Below are 15206 nucleotides of genomic sequence, written 5' to 3'. Positions count from 1 at the left end.
AAAGTGAGAGTTTTTCCTAGCACAGTACTTATAAAGAATTATGACTAATTTCCTCAGGTAATCTACTTATTTTATTTGTTTATTTTTTTAATTTTTTAAATTAAAAAAAATTTTTTTATTGAGAAAGGGTTTCGCCATGTTGGCCAGGCTGGTCTCAAACTCCTGACCTCAGGTGATCCACTTGCCTTAGCCTCCCAAAATGCTGGGATTACAGGCGTGAGCCACCGTGCCCAGTCATTTTTCTTTCTTTTTGCTTTTTTCAATATATAAAAATAAATTTTAAGGCCTCTTTTCTAAATGGTCTGTATTTATTAGTACTCTGATCGGAGAAATCCAAAGTCTACCATATTGGAGGTTTTCTAGAATTCTAGGCTATCTGTTAGACTGTAGGCTTTAAAACCTTGGCTTCTCATACTGGGCCAGGTTTGTACAGGAGATAGACCTACAGCTGGACCAGCAAAGATGGTAAGAGAGGAACCCTGTCCTCCTACCTGGTGCTTTGTGGGTGAGAAATACTGATACAGATAGCGGAAAAAAGAGCTGGATATCTCATTCTCATCAGGAAGATCGTATAGTTCTACGACTTGGGATATGTCATAGGCATCAGAGTACAAAGCAGGAACTGAGGCTACCAGCTTCTCCCACTGAGGATCTTGCATTTGGAAATCACTTGTGGGACTCTCAGTGAAGGTCAGAGTTCCACGCCCAATTGGAAGGTCTAAGGGCTCAGGTGGAGGGAGCTGTAGAAATCTGAAACCACAGGAGAAAAAGCATAAGAAATGATAGATGTTCTCAGGAGGTGGGCACATCCTTCTTGGATAGAAGGATCTGGATTGGTTGCGTTGCTGATTGCTGCTGCTGCTGCTGCTTTTTCTGTTAGAATCGCCGGTTTCCGAACCAAACCTTTACTGTTGACTCCGGTAGGTCGAGTTTCAAAGCTAGTTTCTCCCGACAATTTCTATCTGGGAACATGGTCTCGCTAAACAGAGCTTGTTGCTCTTCATACTGTTCGCAGGTGAATGAAGTACGTTCTTGATGCCTTCTCCGTGTTGCTGTATTCCCGGTTACTCGGGAGGCTGCAGTGGGAGAATCACTTGAGCCTGAGAGGTTGAGGCTGCAGTGAGCCGAGACCGAGCCACTGCATTCATGCTTGGATGACAGAATGAAACTGGGACTATGAGGACGATACTCTCTGGGAGTACTCTCGCCTGTTTGTTCTGTTTCTGGATCCTGTGGTGGTATCACCTTCATGATGATATTTAGCGCGATCCTGTGGTGATATCACCTTAATGCTGAAATCATTCCTGTTGATGGAAGGGTCTGGCTGGGGATTCTCTGGGGCCATTCTGTTCATCACGGTTTCTGAAATCTGTCCTGAAAATCCCCTTAGACTAACCGTTTTCAGTCCTGCTTGGTGTGTCTCTCTCTGGAAATGCAGTTTCCTTCTATTTTATTTATTTATTTATTTATTTTGAGGCAGGGGCTCACTCTGTCACCCAGGCTTGAGTGCAGTGGTTCAATCACAGCTCATTGCAGCCTTAACCTTTCCTGTTCTCAGGTGATCCCCCCACCTCAGCTTCCCAAATAGCTGGGACTACAGGCACATGCCAACATGCCCAACTAATTTTTGTATTTTTTGTAGAGATGGGCTTTGTTATGTTGTGCAATAATCTACTTTGTATGTGTCACATGATTGTGAACTATTTCTGTATAGCGAGAAAAAAAGATTTGCTTTTCTTCTGTGCATTAGCATACGTCTGTGTTGCTTTTTTCCAAAAAGTTTTATATTAGTAGTTCTGTATGTGCCATAGGATCAATGCAGGCATAAAAAGCATTCAATTAAAAATGTTGCAAACAACTTAATTGCCAGCATAAAGTCTATTGATTAGGCCTTGTGAACTCATAAATCAGATTTTTCTCTATAAACTCACTGCAATCACAAAACTAAAAACATGTGAATTCCCATTATATCATTTGTTCTGAGTTTTTATCTAATGATTTTTGAAATTCAAGTTTTTTTTTTTTTTTTGGTGTTCACACTACAAAATCTCAATTTCTATAACAGTTATTGTCTCTAAACACTATTTGTACAAATTTTAAAGTCAAGGATTTATATTAAATAAACTCAATAAATATATTTTTCTTTATCATAGCTTGTTTAAAAATAAGTTTTGGCTGGGCATGGTGGCTCTCGCCTGTAATCCTAGCCTAAGCAGGTGCAATGCTTGTGTCCAGGAACTCAAGACCAGCCTGGGCAACATGGCGAAATGCCATGTCTACAAAAATTGCCAGAATTATCCAGGCATGGTGGTGCGTGCCTGCAGTCCCAGCTATTCAGAAGGCTGAGGCAGGAGGATCGCTCTAACCTGGCAGGTGGAGGTTTGAAGTGAGCAGGGACAGCGCCACTGCACTCCAGCCTGGGCGACAGAGTGAGACGGCTGTTATAAATAAATAAATAAATAAAGTTTTATCTTCACTAATTTTGTTTGTTTTAATAGTATATTCTTTGGTTACCAGACAATGTTTTATAACCATATGATTATTCATTTTGGATAATGCCTGGCAATTGAAGTGATAATAATTATTGCCTCATAATTCCCAACAGAGATTAAAAAGTGAGACATTGAATTTGTATCCTTGTAGAAATCTTGGCATCTCCTGAAACAATAGGTGCATTTCTTTTTTATGTTTTGTTGTATTGTTTATGCATCATTTAGACATAGGTATTATTTAACATGTAAACACCTATTTTCCCGAAATGTAGCATCAAAAATACAGTGTGTTTTTTTTTTTTTTTTTTTTTTTTTTTTTACCTCAGAGAAAATACAGTTGGTAGAATAAGTCCTGGACCTGAAGTCAGAGGAACTTGAGTTCAAGTAGACAGATGCTCTGTCTCTGTTTACATGGAATGTCTCAATTTTCTCTCTCTCTAATCCTGTATTTTCTCAACTGAAAACCAGGGTTATAGTACCCTCACCCTTCCTATCTCACACAGTGAGGGTATATATCAGATTGAATGAAGTAATGCATAATAGCAAACATTAACTGGGTTCCTAGCAGGGTCCAGGTACTATGATGATTTTTCATATGCAAAATTGCATTTAAGCTTCTCCAAGACACTCTGAGATATGTATTATGCTTATCTAATTTTACTAGTAAAGAAAGTTACGCTGAGAAAGTTTAAGTAATTTTTCCAGGTCCCATGATGGTAGTGCAGCCATGACTAGGTTCCAGATTTTGTGATGTTCGTGTTCTTGACACTTGCAATTGATTGAGAGTATCGTGTAACCAGAGGACTTTGTATACCAAGGCTCTCATAATTAACGGGCAAAATGTTGTGAGCAAAGAGATTCAAGCTATCTGAGAGCTGTTTTCATTAAACAACATGTTACAATCAAATTTAAAAATAACACCAACTGGAGAGTCAAATAAATCTTTTTTTTTTTTCCATCCTTTTGGATAAGTTACTCTTAGCCTTGACTTCTGAAAAAATAAGAGTGTTATTAATAGGTAACTGCTTCAAAATTCAATTAATGCAACAGATTGAAGACATGATCTAGAAATCATATCATTTTACTGATACTTAAAAAAATTCTTAGGAAATAATTTGTTTTTAGACCTATCTTAGAAGTAGGGTGACCAAATTTTCCAGTTTGCTCAGGATTCAGGAAGTTCCCTGGACATAGTACTTTGAATGTTGAAAATAGGAACATTCCGGGCAAATTAGGCATTGGTCAACATATTTGTGATCTTAAAATCAGAATAGTTAAAATCATTTTTCCTTATGTGTAAGATGAACTCATTCTAGAGAAGGAAGTAGTTTCTTCTTTTCCAAAAATTACTTCAAATAATAGTGTTGAATCCTTTGTGGGTCTATGCAATATAAGTATCCCAGAATTTTCTATTTAAAAAAATAACAACTTCCAGTTGAAGGCAGCCTATATAAAATCTTAAAATCAGCATACTTTTCTTAGTTTCTGCCACACCAGGTATCCTTTCATTCCCTTCCAGGTGATCTGAGGGCTTCTGCTCCCAGTATTCTTTGCTCTTGCCAAAAGAAAAAATTTATTGGAATCCTGACTTCACATATTGTTTAATCTGTAATGAAGCTGGAATTAACAAGGAAAAAAAATCCAAGTGTTATTGAACCATGTATCATTCATATTCTTTTTTAAAAATATCTTTAAGCAAGGCAGACTAATTCAAGGTAGCATAAACAAGAATAAACAATTCCTTTATTTTAATAACATGAGGTGTCTCTGAACCAAATAGGGAACCAAAAATGTGGAAAAGACTTTGCTTTTGTTTCTCTTTCGTTCTTCATTTTGTATGTTCTTCATTTTGTTCTTCTTCACACCTCCCTCTCCACAGACTTGTTACTTCTCGAGTTCACATGGTGAAAAACATGATACATATAGCTAAAATATTAATGTGTTATAGGTTAGGTGACCGACCTTAAGATAGAAATGATCTCTTTGAGCCCCAACTGAAAATTCTTAGGAAGGAAATTGATGACTGTCCTTAGATTGTTGGCTCCATCAACTGAAACCAGAGTGCAGAGTCATGATGCAGGAATAAGGCTGTCAGAATTACTCCTATAACCAAGTATATGTGCTCAGACAGGGGAGGTTTCCAGAAAAATGAAAGTCTGGGCAGATAATGTATGAAGTATGGAATTTGCAGTCTCACTTAGCTTACAGTAGCAGAAAATAGCCTACACACGTTTGCTGAAAAATAAAATGATATCAAATGCAGGTTCATGTCTGACAGTAGCCAAGAATTTGTCTGAGTTTCTATTTCCTGCAATTTCATGTCATTATTATTTTTTTTAATGGAAAATTCTGGGGCAGTGTTATGTTACATGGACTCACAAAGAATTCAACTTCCTTTTCTAGAAAGTTACTTTGTGGAATAATTCACATTTATAACAACAAAAATGGTTAGCTACTCTAACCAGGTTAAACTGTAGACTGATATATTTCAGTTTATTTGGATTTTTTTTTTAATTTCAGAAGAAGTGGAAGATAAAGAGAAGCCAGTATAAAAATGGCATTAATGCCTTGAAATCATATAACTGAGGGGTCAGTTTCTTCAAGACGTCTTTTTGACAATTTCAGCTTATTGGTTTTTTTTTCCTATCTCATAATTTATGTTTCGAGTAAGTACCTTTATATATTATTTGATAGAATCTAAATTGATTTTAATAAATATTGTTCCCTTATATACTATACATTACTTGAGATCAAGGCCAATGTCTTTATACTGTTAAATACTGCTCATTATTTTTCTTGATTTTTTTTTTCTCTTTTTTCCACTCTCTTGCAAACTTTTCTTCACCATTACGGAATATGTTGAATATACCTTCCCATAATCTGGATGCTGGGGCAATGCTATGAACTGAATGTTTGTGTCCTCTCCTCCAAATTCATACGTTGACATTGTAACTGCCAATGTGGTGGTATTAGGGGAGCCTTTGAGAGATGATTAGAGAATAAGAGTGTAGCATCCATAAATGGGATTAGTGTCCACATAAGAGAAATTCCAAATAGTTCATTTGCCCCCTTTTCTGCCATGTAAGAATACCATGAGAAGTCTGTCATCTGGAATCGGTCCCTCACCAGAACCTAACCACGCTGGCATGGTGATCTCAAACTTCCCAGCTTTGAGAACTGTGAGAAAAAACTTTCTGTTGTTTATGAGTGACCCAGCCTCTGGAACTTTATTATAGCAGCCTGAACTACAACAGACATACACAAACCATAAGTAAGAGCAAATATTTTTTGGGTGGTTACTATATATCCTATAATTTGCTAAGGGTCTTACAGCGATTAATCCATTTAATCTTTCTATAAACCTAGGGTGTAGGTGTTGTAATTACCAACATTTTACAGATAAAGAAACTAAGAAATGGAGTTTAGTAAACTGCCCAGATCACCAACTAATAAGGAGCTTTCAAATCCCAGCATAATGTTAATTACCATACAATATGTTATTTCCACATTTAGGGAATTTTAGGGTCAACTAAGTTATGTGAACATTTAGGACGACTATTATGGCAATTTTATTCTCTACTCCATTCCCACACTCTATATCATTTTGCTGCTGATTTGGGCTGTAGATAATAGCTGGATTTCAATAAATATTTTTTGATAGATTCATACTTTACAGTAAAGAATGTATAACAATTAAAAGACATTGCTGGAATTTGCTTTCTTTAGTCTGACCCTGTATTAGAGAAGTTTCCTTTTTAGAGTCTTGTGCAATATGAATCCTGATGACATACTGCATCTCATTGCCAATATCTGACTAATTCTCTGTATGAAGATGAAATCAAAATTACTCATTTCCTGTGCAAAGCTTATGTATACAGGAATTAGTTTTAACCTAAGTGGGTCACAAAATGTAAATGTGCAAAAAGCATAATAAATTACATTCTGCTGTGAGATCAAGAAACATATATTCTCCAGTAAAGACAATCAGTTATTAGTTGAGGAATAAAGTTTATACAAAAATATTTACATTAAACACAATTTCACTTCAAGCCATATTTTTAGCATACATATAAATACAAATATAATATTAAGCTTGGAAAATTAATATATGGAATTTTCTAAGAGGGCAGAGATAATATTTAAAATGAATAATTTCTATTTTCTTGAAGTTTTTTTCCCTTAAATTTAAAAAATTCTATATGTGCTATATTTAGTTCACATTCAGTTATGCCAAGGTAACCATGAACTTCTAATATCAGTTATTGAAGTTAGTGACATTTCAAACAGAGTCAAGGGGTAAACTCTACTGAGCTCATGTTAAGCCTTTTGTAATTCCCTTTATGAAAATAAACCAAACAACAACATAAAACCAGTTATACCAATAAAATGACATATTTTTAAAATGAGATATATTTTTTAAAGGATAATGCTCTTCCAGGGATTATGTTTGAATATCTAAAATGTATCCATTACTATAAAATGTTTCTGAGTGATCAAAATTTGGAATTTTTTGGTATGCTCTACGTTAAATGATAATGAAGAACCTAACATTTGGCATGCAGCCACAGACCTGAGTACTATCTAGTGCTTCAGAAGAACTGAAATCTTTATACTAACAGGAGGTAGAAAAAAAATGACAAAATGATGCTCAGTTCCCACAACAAAGAGAGCCAGCCACATGTTCACTTAGAACAGAGGTGTGCTCATTACAGTGGGTGGGGAAGATGGAGTATACAAAGCAAGGCAAATGTGAACAACAGGGTCATGCGGAGAATGTATGACGCTGTGGAGCTCTGCAATTCTTCAAAATTGTGTTGGCAGAAAGGATTCTTTGGAAGGAGAAGGAACAGAGAGTGCCACATTCTAACTCTTGAAAGCAGCTAGGAAATCATCATCTTACTTGAGAAGAAGCCAAGGCCTGGAGCAATCAAATGATGCCTTCAAGTCACATGACCCATAAGGAAAGGTGCCCTTTTTTTTCAATTCCAAGAGCTCTTTCTATGACATCATATGTCTTGCATGTCTCGTGTGCTCCTGTTAGCAAATAAGAAGCTTCTTTCCCTGTTCTCCACTTCTTAAATTTCTTTAACTGCAAGTAATTTATTTTGTGATTCCAGGAAATAGTGCTTAAATATTCTTTACACCTATCAAGATCTGCAAGTTGATTACTTGATCTGTCACTATTTTTAAGAAAAAAGATTATTTGTTGTTCTAGTTTTTCTATGCATAATGTGCTTTATTTTAAAAGACATTTCTTGCAATGTGCTAATTTATTGTAGAATTGTCCTTGCCAGTTATTCAGTGGAACAGAAATAAAAACAGTTTTTTTTCTTGAAGCTTAAGGTCTGTATAAAACTATTAAGATATTTAATTTTCCAGACTTTTTTGATCATTTATGGGATTATATTAAATATAATTTCCCAGGTCTGAATTAGCCTGGGTAGAAGTGGTCTGCAGATAAGCATTCTGAGATCTTTTATGATTTCTTCATTTGACCCGACTCTAACTTGGCAACTTACTCTTCAGCTTCATTACCCAAATCTCACTCAAACACTCTAAGTTCTGGAGATAGCTTGTTATTGAGTGTTATATTTTATATACTGGGTTTTGTAATGCTAACTAATCACACACATTGTAACACTATATTTAAGGAAATCCTGTAAGTCAGATAGCATTATATTTCTCATTTTCAGATGTAGTGATTAAGATACAGGATTTATATTACATTTGTAGTAAATGAAAGAACTAATAATGGTACTCATGTCTGCCTGGATCCAATGTGCCTATACTTAATCACTGTGCTACAGTGAAATATAAATTACGTTTTATGTGCCAGTCCCAGGACACATGATGCATGGTTATACCTCCATGTCCTTAGTTACACTATTATCTACAATTCAGTTGACCAATGCACAGTCTGACATTTTCTACTACTGAAATCATTTTACACTTTAAGTTCCTCATCATTGTCAATTTTTATGTGAAATCTATTCGGATATTTCTGATTACAGTGAGTTCTGTCTACTTACGGAATTCTCAAGTAGTATTATTCAACTTATGACAGTTCGAATGGTTATACATCAATTTATAAACTCCTTAATGGTAGAAGTAAAATTTACTTGTCCTTGAATCTCCATGACCTAGGTCAGCATGTAGAAATAGATATTGAGTCATTATAAATTGATTTAATTTGATCGAACAAAAATCTGTAGTAGGATATATTTTATAAATCTTTCCCTATTTGTCTCTCTTCTGGTGTTGCAGCTAAAAAAAAAAGCAGTTTTATGCTCAAGAAAGACACATATTTCCTTTTGGTGAAAAACCATTCTGTCTCTTGTTTTTCTTATAAACTAAAAATATTCATAGTAAATCCTTTGTTGATCTGTTCTTGCACTGCTATATGAAAACCCTGAAACTGGGTAATTTATAATAAAAGAGATTTAATTAGCTCACAGTTCCACAGACTTTGCAGGAAGCATGGCTGGTGAGGCCTCAGGAAGCTTTCAATCATGGCAGAAGGCAAAGGGGAAACAGGAATGTCTTACATGGCTAGAGCAGGAGGAAGAGAGACAAGAAGGAGGTTCTATATACTTTCAAAAAACCAGATTTCATGAGAACTCACTATCATAAGAACAGCAAAAATTTGCCTGCATGATCTAGTCACCTCCCACGAGGCCCCCCTCTCTAACATGGGGGAATAAAACTTAACATGAGATTGGGGCAGGGACACAAATCCAAGCCATATTATTCTTCCCTGGTCCCCTCCACCCTCCCATCCTCCACCGAACCCAAATCTCATGTCCTTGTCACATTGCAAAATACAATCATCCCTTCTCAACAGCAACCTATGTTTTAAATAATTTCAGCATTAACTCAAAAGTACACAGACAAAAGACATCTAAGACAAGACAAGTCCAACCTATGAGCCTGTAAAAAAAAAAAATAGCTACTTCCAAGATACACTGGGGCTACAGGCATTGGCTACATACTCCCAATCCAAAAGGGAGAGATTGACTAAAACAAAGTGGCTACAGGCCTCATGCAAGTCTGAAATTCAGCAGGGCAGTCATGCAATTTTAAGCTCCAAAATAATTGTCTTTGACTCCATGTCTCACATCCAAGCAACACTGATGCAAGGAGTAGATTCCCAAGGTCTTGAGAAGCTTCTCTCTTGTGGCTCTGAAGGACTCAGCTCCCATGGCTGCTCTCAAAGACTGGTGTCTATGGCTTTTACAGATGTATGGTACAAGCTGTCGGAGGATCTTCCACTCTGGGGTCTGGAGAAGGGTGGCCCTCTTCTCACAACTCCACTAAGCAGTGCCACAGTGGGAACTCTGTGTGGGGGCTCCAGCTCCACATTTCCTTTCCACACTGCCCTAGTAGAGGTTCCCCATTAGGGCTCCACCCCCTGCAGCAGACATCCAACTATTTCCACACATCCTGTGAAAACTAGGTGGAGACTCCCATGCCTCAACTTTTGCCCTCTGCACACCTGCAGGCTTAACACCACATGGAAGCCTCTAAAATTATGGCTTACACTCTCTGAAGCAACAGCCTGAGCTGTACCTTGGCCCCTTTGAGCCACCAGCATATTCTATGGTCAAATGCTCTTGGAGATTTAGCTGTGAAGATGTAGGATGCCATGTCCTGAGGCTGCACAGGGCAGCAGTTACTGGCCCTGGACCTGGACCACGAAACCATTTTTCCCTCCTAGGCCTCCAGGCCTGTGATGGGAGAGGCTGCCTTTGAGGCATTTCCCCCATTATTTTGGCTATCAATATGTGACTCCTACTTACTTATGCAAATTTGTCAGCTGGCTTAAATTCCTCCCCAGAAAATGGATTTTTCTTTTCTACCACATGGTCAAGTTGCAAGTTTTTCAAGCTTTTATACTCTGCTTCCCTTTTGAATATAAGTTCCAGTTTCAGATCATCTCTCTGCTCATGCATATGAGTATATGCTGTTAGAAGCAGCCAGGGCATTCTTGAATGCTTTTTGGCTTAGAAATTTCTTCTGTCAGATATTGTAAATCATTACTCTCAAGTTCAAAGCTCCCAATATGTTCCTCATCTCCAACTAAGACCTCATAAGCCTGGCCCCTTCTGTGTCCAGCACTATCAGCATTTTGGTCAAAACCATTTAACAAGTCTTTAGGAAGATTCAGACTTTCCCATATCTTCCTTTCTTCTTCTGAGCCCTCCACACTCTTCTAAGCTCTGCCCATTACCCAGTTCCAAAGTCACTTCCACATGGTCAGGTGTTTTCATAGCAATGCCCCACCTCTCAGTACCAATATTCTGTATTAGTCCATTCTCACACTGCTATACAGAAATACCTAAAACTGACTAATTTATATATATTTTTTAAAGGGGTTTAATTGGCTTATGGCTCCATAGGCAGTATAGGAAGCATGGCTGGGGAGGCATCAGGAAATTCTCAACCATGGCAGAAGGTGAAGGGGAAGCAGGCATGTCTTATGTGGTCGAAGAAGGAGGAAGAGAGAGAAGGGGGAGGTGTTGCACACTTTTAAACAACCAGATCTGATGAGAACTCACTCGCCATCATAACAACAAGGGGGAAGTTCACCTCCATGATCCAATCACCTCCCACCAGGCCCCTTCTCCAACATCGCGGATTACAATTGAACATGAGATTTGGGCAGAGACACAAATCCAAACCATATCATTCCTAAATAGACTAAATACCATACAGAAAATTTGATACAAGAATGAACCAAAATGAGCAATTATTTGAAACAATTTGTGTACATGCCTATGTGTCATGTGAATGTGAGTGAGTGTGTACATAAGCAGGGAATTGCCTCTTAGGAACTGCTATATCTTTAGACATGATAATCATCACCCGCACGCTCAAGAAAACATCTTTTTATCCTACTGCCCGTTTCTGATTTTGTGATGGGTGTGCAATGACAAGACGCCATTATAATTTTGTTTGCTATCAGTGTCCTTACGGAAGTTGATGAGTGTGCCAAACCGTAAAGTACATAGTATATGTTAAGAAAGAGAACATTTTTCTCGTGAGGTGAGTGTTGACACTTTTCAATTTGATTAGTGGAACTCCTGGAACACTTTATAAGGTAAAATTATTGTATGAAGCCTGTTGAGCTGTTAATTTCATAATCCTTTACTTCATGTAAAGTGAAGTTAGCACATGCGCAGATTTTTAACATTTTACCCAAGTGACTAGCAGTAATAATTAGAAGAGCAGCTTGGAAACAATTCTGATACATCTATTTTAGGGTTGTATTTGACTTGATATGTAATGTATATTAGAAGAAGACAAATCTAGTCAAACAAAGCCACATGTAACCAAACTTATTCTTGGTTCTCAGAACTACTGAACCTGTTCTTACAGAGAGAGTTAGAAATCTATGTTAATGCTCTTAGTGAAATATCTGTAAGGTATTGTGTGAGCAAATTTAATAAATGTGTCTCTATGAGCTAACCAAAACAATAATGTGCTGAAGCACTTTGGAAGTGGTTAAGGGCTACACTAACAGGCTTCCTGTCAAGATGGAATAGTACTTGCATGCATTCATACCTTCCGTATGTCAGTCTGGGCAGGAAGCAGAATCCAATTCAGATGGGTCCAATACAAAGATTGAAATGAAGGAATTATTTATAGAAATGCAGGCAGTAGAAGTTGTTATCACTTGTAGCCTTGCTCTCTCTGTTTTTTTGCTCCCTAATTTCCTCCTTGTGTGTGCCTTAGAAAAATCCAAGAAGTTTGGGCAACAAAGTCTGTTAAGTCAGTTTCTCGGAGTATAATGCATTACAGGAAATGGAAGGTAATAAATCTGAGAAGAGAGGTTGATAACAAGATTGAACCAGCGTATTCTATGGTGAAATGCAAAGCAACGAGAGAAAAAATATAAAGGAGAAAACTGAAAACTTTATACCTGGAAAAAATACATATAAGCTTTTATATAGAACAAAAATTGAACAGCAATATAAAAACGTGAACTGGAATGAAGCTATGGGCCCGCTGCCAGCAGCTTAGTATCTGAGGTAAAAAGGGTCTTACATGTTTGGCGCCTTGTTTAGATAAGAAGATTAGAGCTAATACATTGCTTCAAACAGCGCTTTGAGTGTCATCCTCTCAAAAGAAGGCTCAAATAATTTGCTATATGTGGAGACACAGCCTTGGCGAGTATCAAAGAACTGAAGTTAAAAATCAGCAAATCTTATGAAAAAAATTAATGTTAAAAAGATGTTGAGCAAATATCAATGATGACAATTATTATACTTCATATTCAAATAGTTTTTGTTCATCTTGAGGTAATTTTTGCATATGGTGAGAGGTATGGATTCAATTTCATTCTTCTGCATATGGTTATCCAATTTCTCTGCACCATTTATTGAATAGGGTGTCATTTCCTCAGTGTATGTTTTTGTTAACTTTGTTGAAGATCAGTTTGTAGGTATGTGGTTTAATTTCTGGGTTCTCTATTCTGTTCCACTGATCTATGTGTTTGTTTTTATTCCAGTATCATGCTGGTACTATAGCCTTGTGCTATCATTTGAAGTAAGATAACGTGGTGCCTCCAGCTTTGTTCATTTTGTTAAGGATTGTTCTGGCCATTCAGGCTCATTTTGACTCCATATGAATTTTAGGATTGTTTTTTTCTAATTCTGTGACAAATGATGTTGGTAATTTGAGAGGGATTGCATTGAATCTACAGATTGCTTTGGGTAGTAGAGGCATTTTAACAATATTGTTTCATCTAATCCATGAGCATAGGATGTTTTTCTATTTGTTTGTGTCATCTATAATTTATTTCATCTGTGTTTTGTAGTTATCCTTATAGAGATCTCTCACCTCATTGGTTAAATATATTCACAGACATTTTATTTTATTTTATTTTGTTTTATTTTATTAAGTAGCTATTGTAAACGGGATTGCCTTCTTGATTTGGTCCTTGGCTACATTGTTACTGGTGTATAGAAATGTTATTGATTTTTGTACATTATTTTTATATCCTGAAAATTTACTAAATTCATTAATCAAATCTAAGAGCATTTTGAGCAGAGTCCTTGGGATTTTCTAGATATAAGATTATATAACATCAGTGAGCTTGACTTTTCTCTTTTCCAATTTTCATGCCTCTGAAATTTTTCTCTTGCTTGATTACTCTGGCAAGGAATTCCAGCTCTATGTTGAATTAAGAGTGGTGAAAGGCCAGGTGCCGTGGCTCATGCCTGTAATCCCAGCATTTTGGGAAGCTGAGGTAGGTGATTCATTTGAGGTCAAAAGCTTGAAACCAACCTGTCCAACATGGTGAAAGCTTGTCTCTAGTAGAGATATAAAAGTTAGCCAGGTGTAGTTGCACATGCCTGTAGTCCCAGCTACTCAAAAGACTGAAGTAAGAGAATTGCTTGAACTCAGGACGTGGAGGTTGCAGTGAGCCAAGATCACGCCACTGCACTCCAGACTGGATGACAGAGGGAGGTTCCAAAAAAACAAACAAAAAAAGTATCAAAGATATATTCTTTCTATGATTAGTTCTTTGAGGATTTTTATCACAAATAGATGCTGAATTTTATTGAAGGCTTTTTTTCCAAATCTATTGAGATAATCATATGGCTTTTAACCTTATTTCTGTTTATATGATATATCACTTTATTGATTTGCATATGTTGAACCATCCTTGCATCCCTGGGATAAATCTAATCTGCTCATGGTGTACTATCTTTTTGAAGCTCTGTTGGATTTCATTTGTTAGTATTTTGTTGAAGACTTCTGTGCATATGTTCATCAGGTATATTCATCTGCAGATTTCTCTTTTTGGTTGTGTTCTTATATGGTTTTGGTATCAGAATGATACTGGCTTTGTAGAATTAGTTAGGGAGAATTCCCCCTCCTCAATTTTGGGGCATAGTTTCAGGAGAATTGGTATTAATTCTCTTTGTATGTTTGCTAGAATTTGGCTGTGAATCCATTTCATCCTGGGTTTTTTGTTGTTGTTGTTGTTAGAATTTATTTTTATTTTCATTTTGTTGTTACTGATTCAATCTCACTAATCATTATTGGTCTGTTCGGGAGTTCTATTTCTTCCTGAATCAGTATTCAGAGGTTGTGTGTTTGCAGAAATGTATCTATTTTTTGGATTAAAGGCTTAAATGTAAGATCTGAAACTGTAAAAATCCTAGGAGAAAACTCAGGAGAAACTCTTATGGACATTTGCCTAGGCAAAAAATGAATGCCCATGTCCTCAAAAGCAACTGCAATAAAACCAGAAATAGACAAATGAGACTTAAACTAAAAAACTTCTGCCTAACAAAATAAACAATCAATCAAGTAAACAGATAACCAATAGAATGGGAAAGATTTTTTCAAAATATGCATCTGACAAAAGGCTAACATGTAGAATCTACGAGGAACACAAACACCTCAACAAGAAATAAAACCATTTAAAAAGTGGGAAAAGGAAATAAACAGATATTTTTCAAAAGAAGATGTACAATCTGCCAACAAACATATGAAAAAATGCTCAATATCACTAATCATCAGAGAAATACAAATTAAAACTGCAAGGAGATACCATCTTACACCAGTCAGAATAGCTATTATTAAAAAGTTTAAAACCAATAGCTGTTGGTAAAAATGTGGAGAAAAGGCAACACTTATACATGGTGGAAATGTGATTTAGTACAACATTTATGGAAAACAGTATGGATATCTCTCAAGGAAGTA

The 15206-nt window shown here is 36.5% G+C and overlaps 1 pseudogene; it reads right to left on the bottom strand.

Moving 5' to 3' along the window:
- Window positions 1–253: 253 nt before the first annotated feature.
- Window positions 254–1354, bottom strand: LOC116560964 (annotated as a pseudogene).
- Between the last annotated feature and the right edge of the window lie 13852 nt (window positions 1355–15206).

Source organism: Sapajus apella, unplaced genomic scaffold (genome assembly GCF_009761245.1).
Source record: "Sapajus apella isolate SASKATOON/1434 unplaced genomic scaffold, GSC_monkey_1.0 scaffold28, whole genome shotgun sequence".
In the NCBI taxonomy this organism is placed as follows: Eukaryota; Metazoa; Chordata; class Mammalia; order Primates; family Cebidae; genus Sapajus; species Sapajus apella.
Note: the sequence above shows the minus strand (reverse complement) of the source record. Positions and strands in the feature narration are given on the sequence as shown.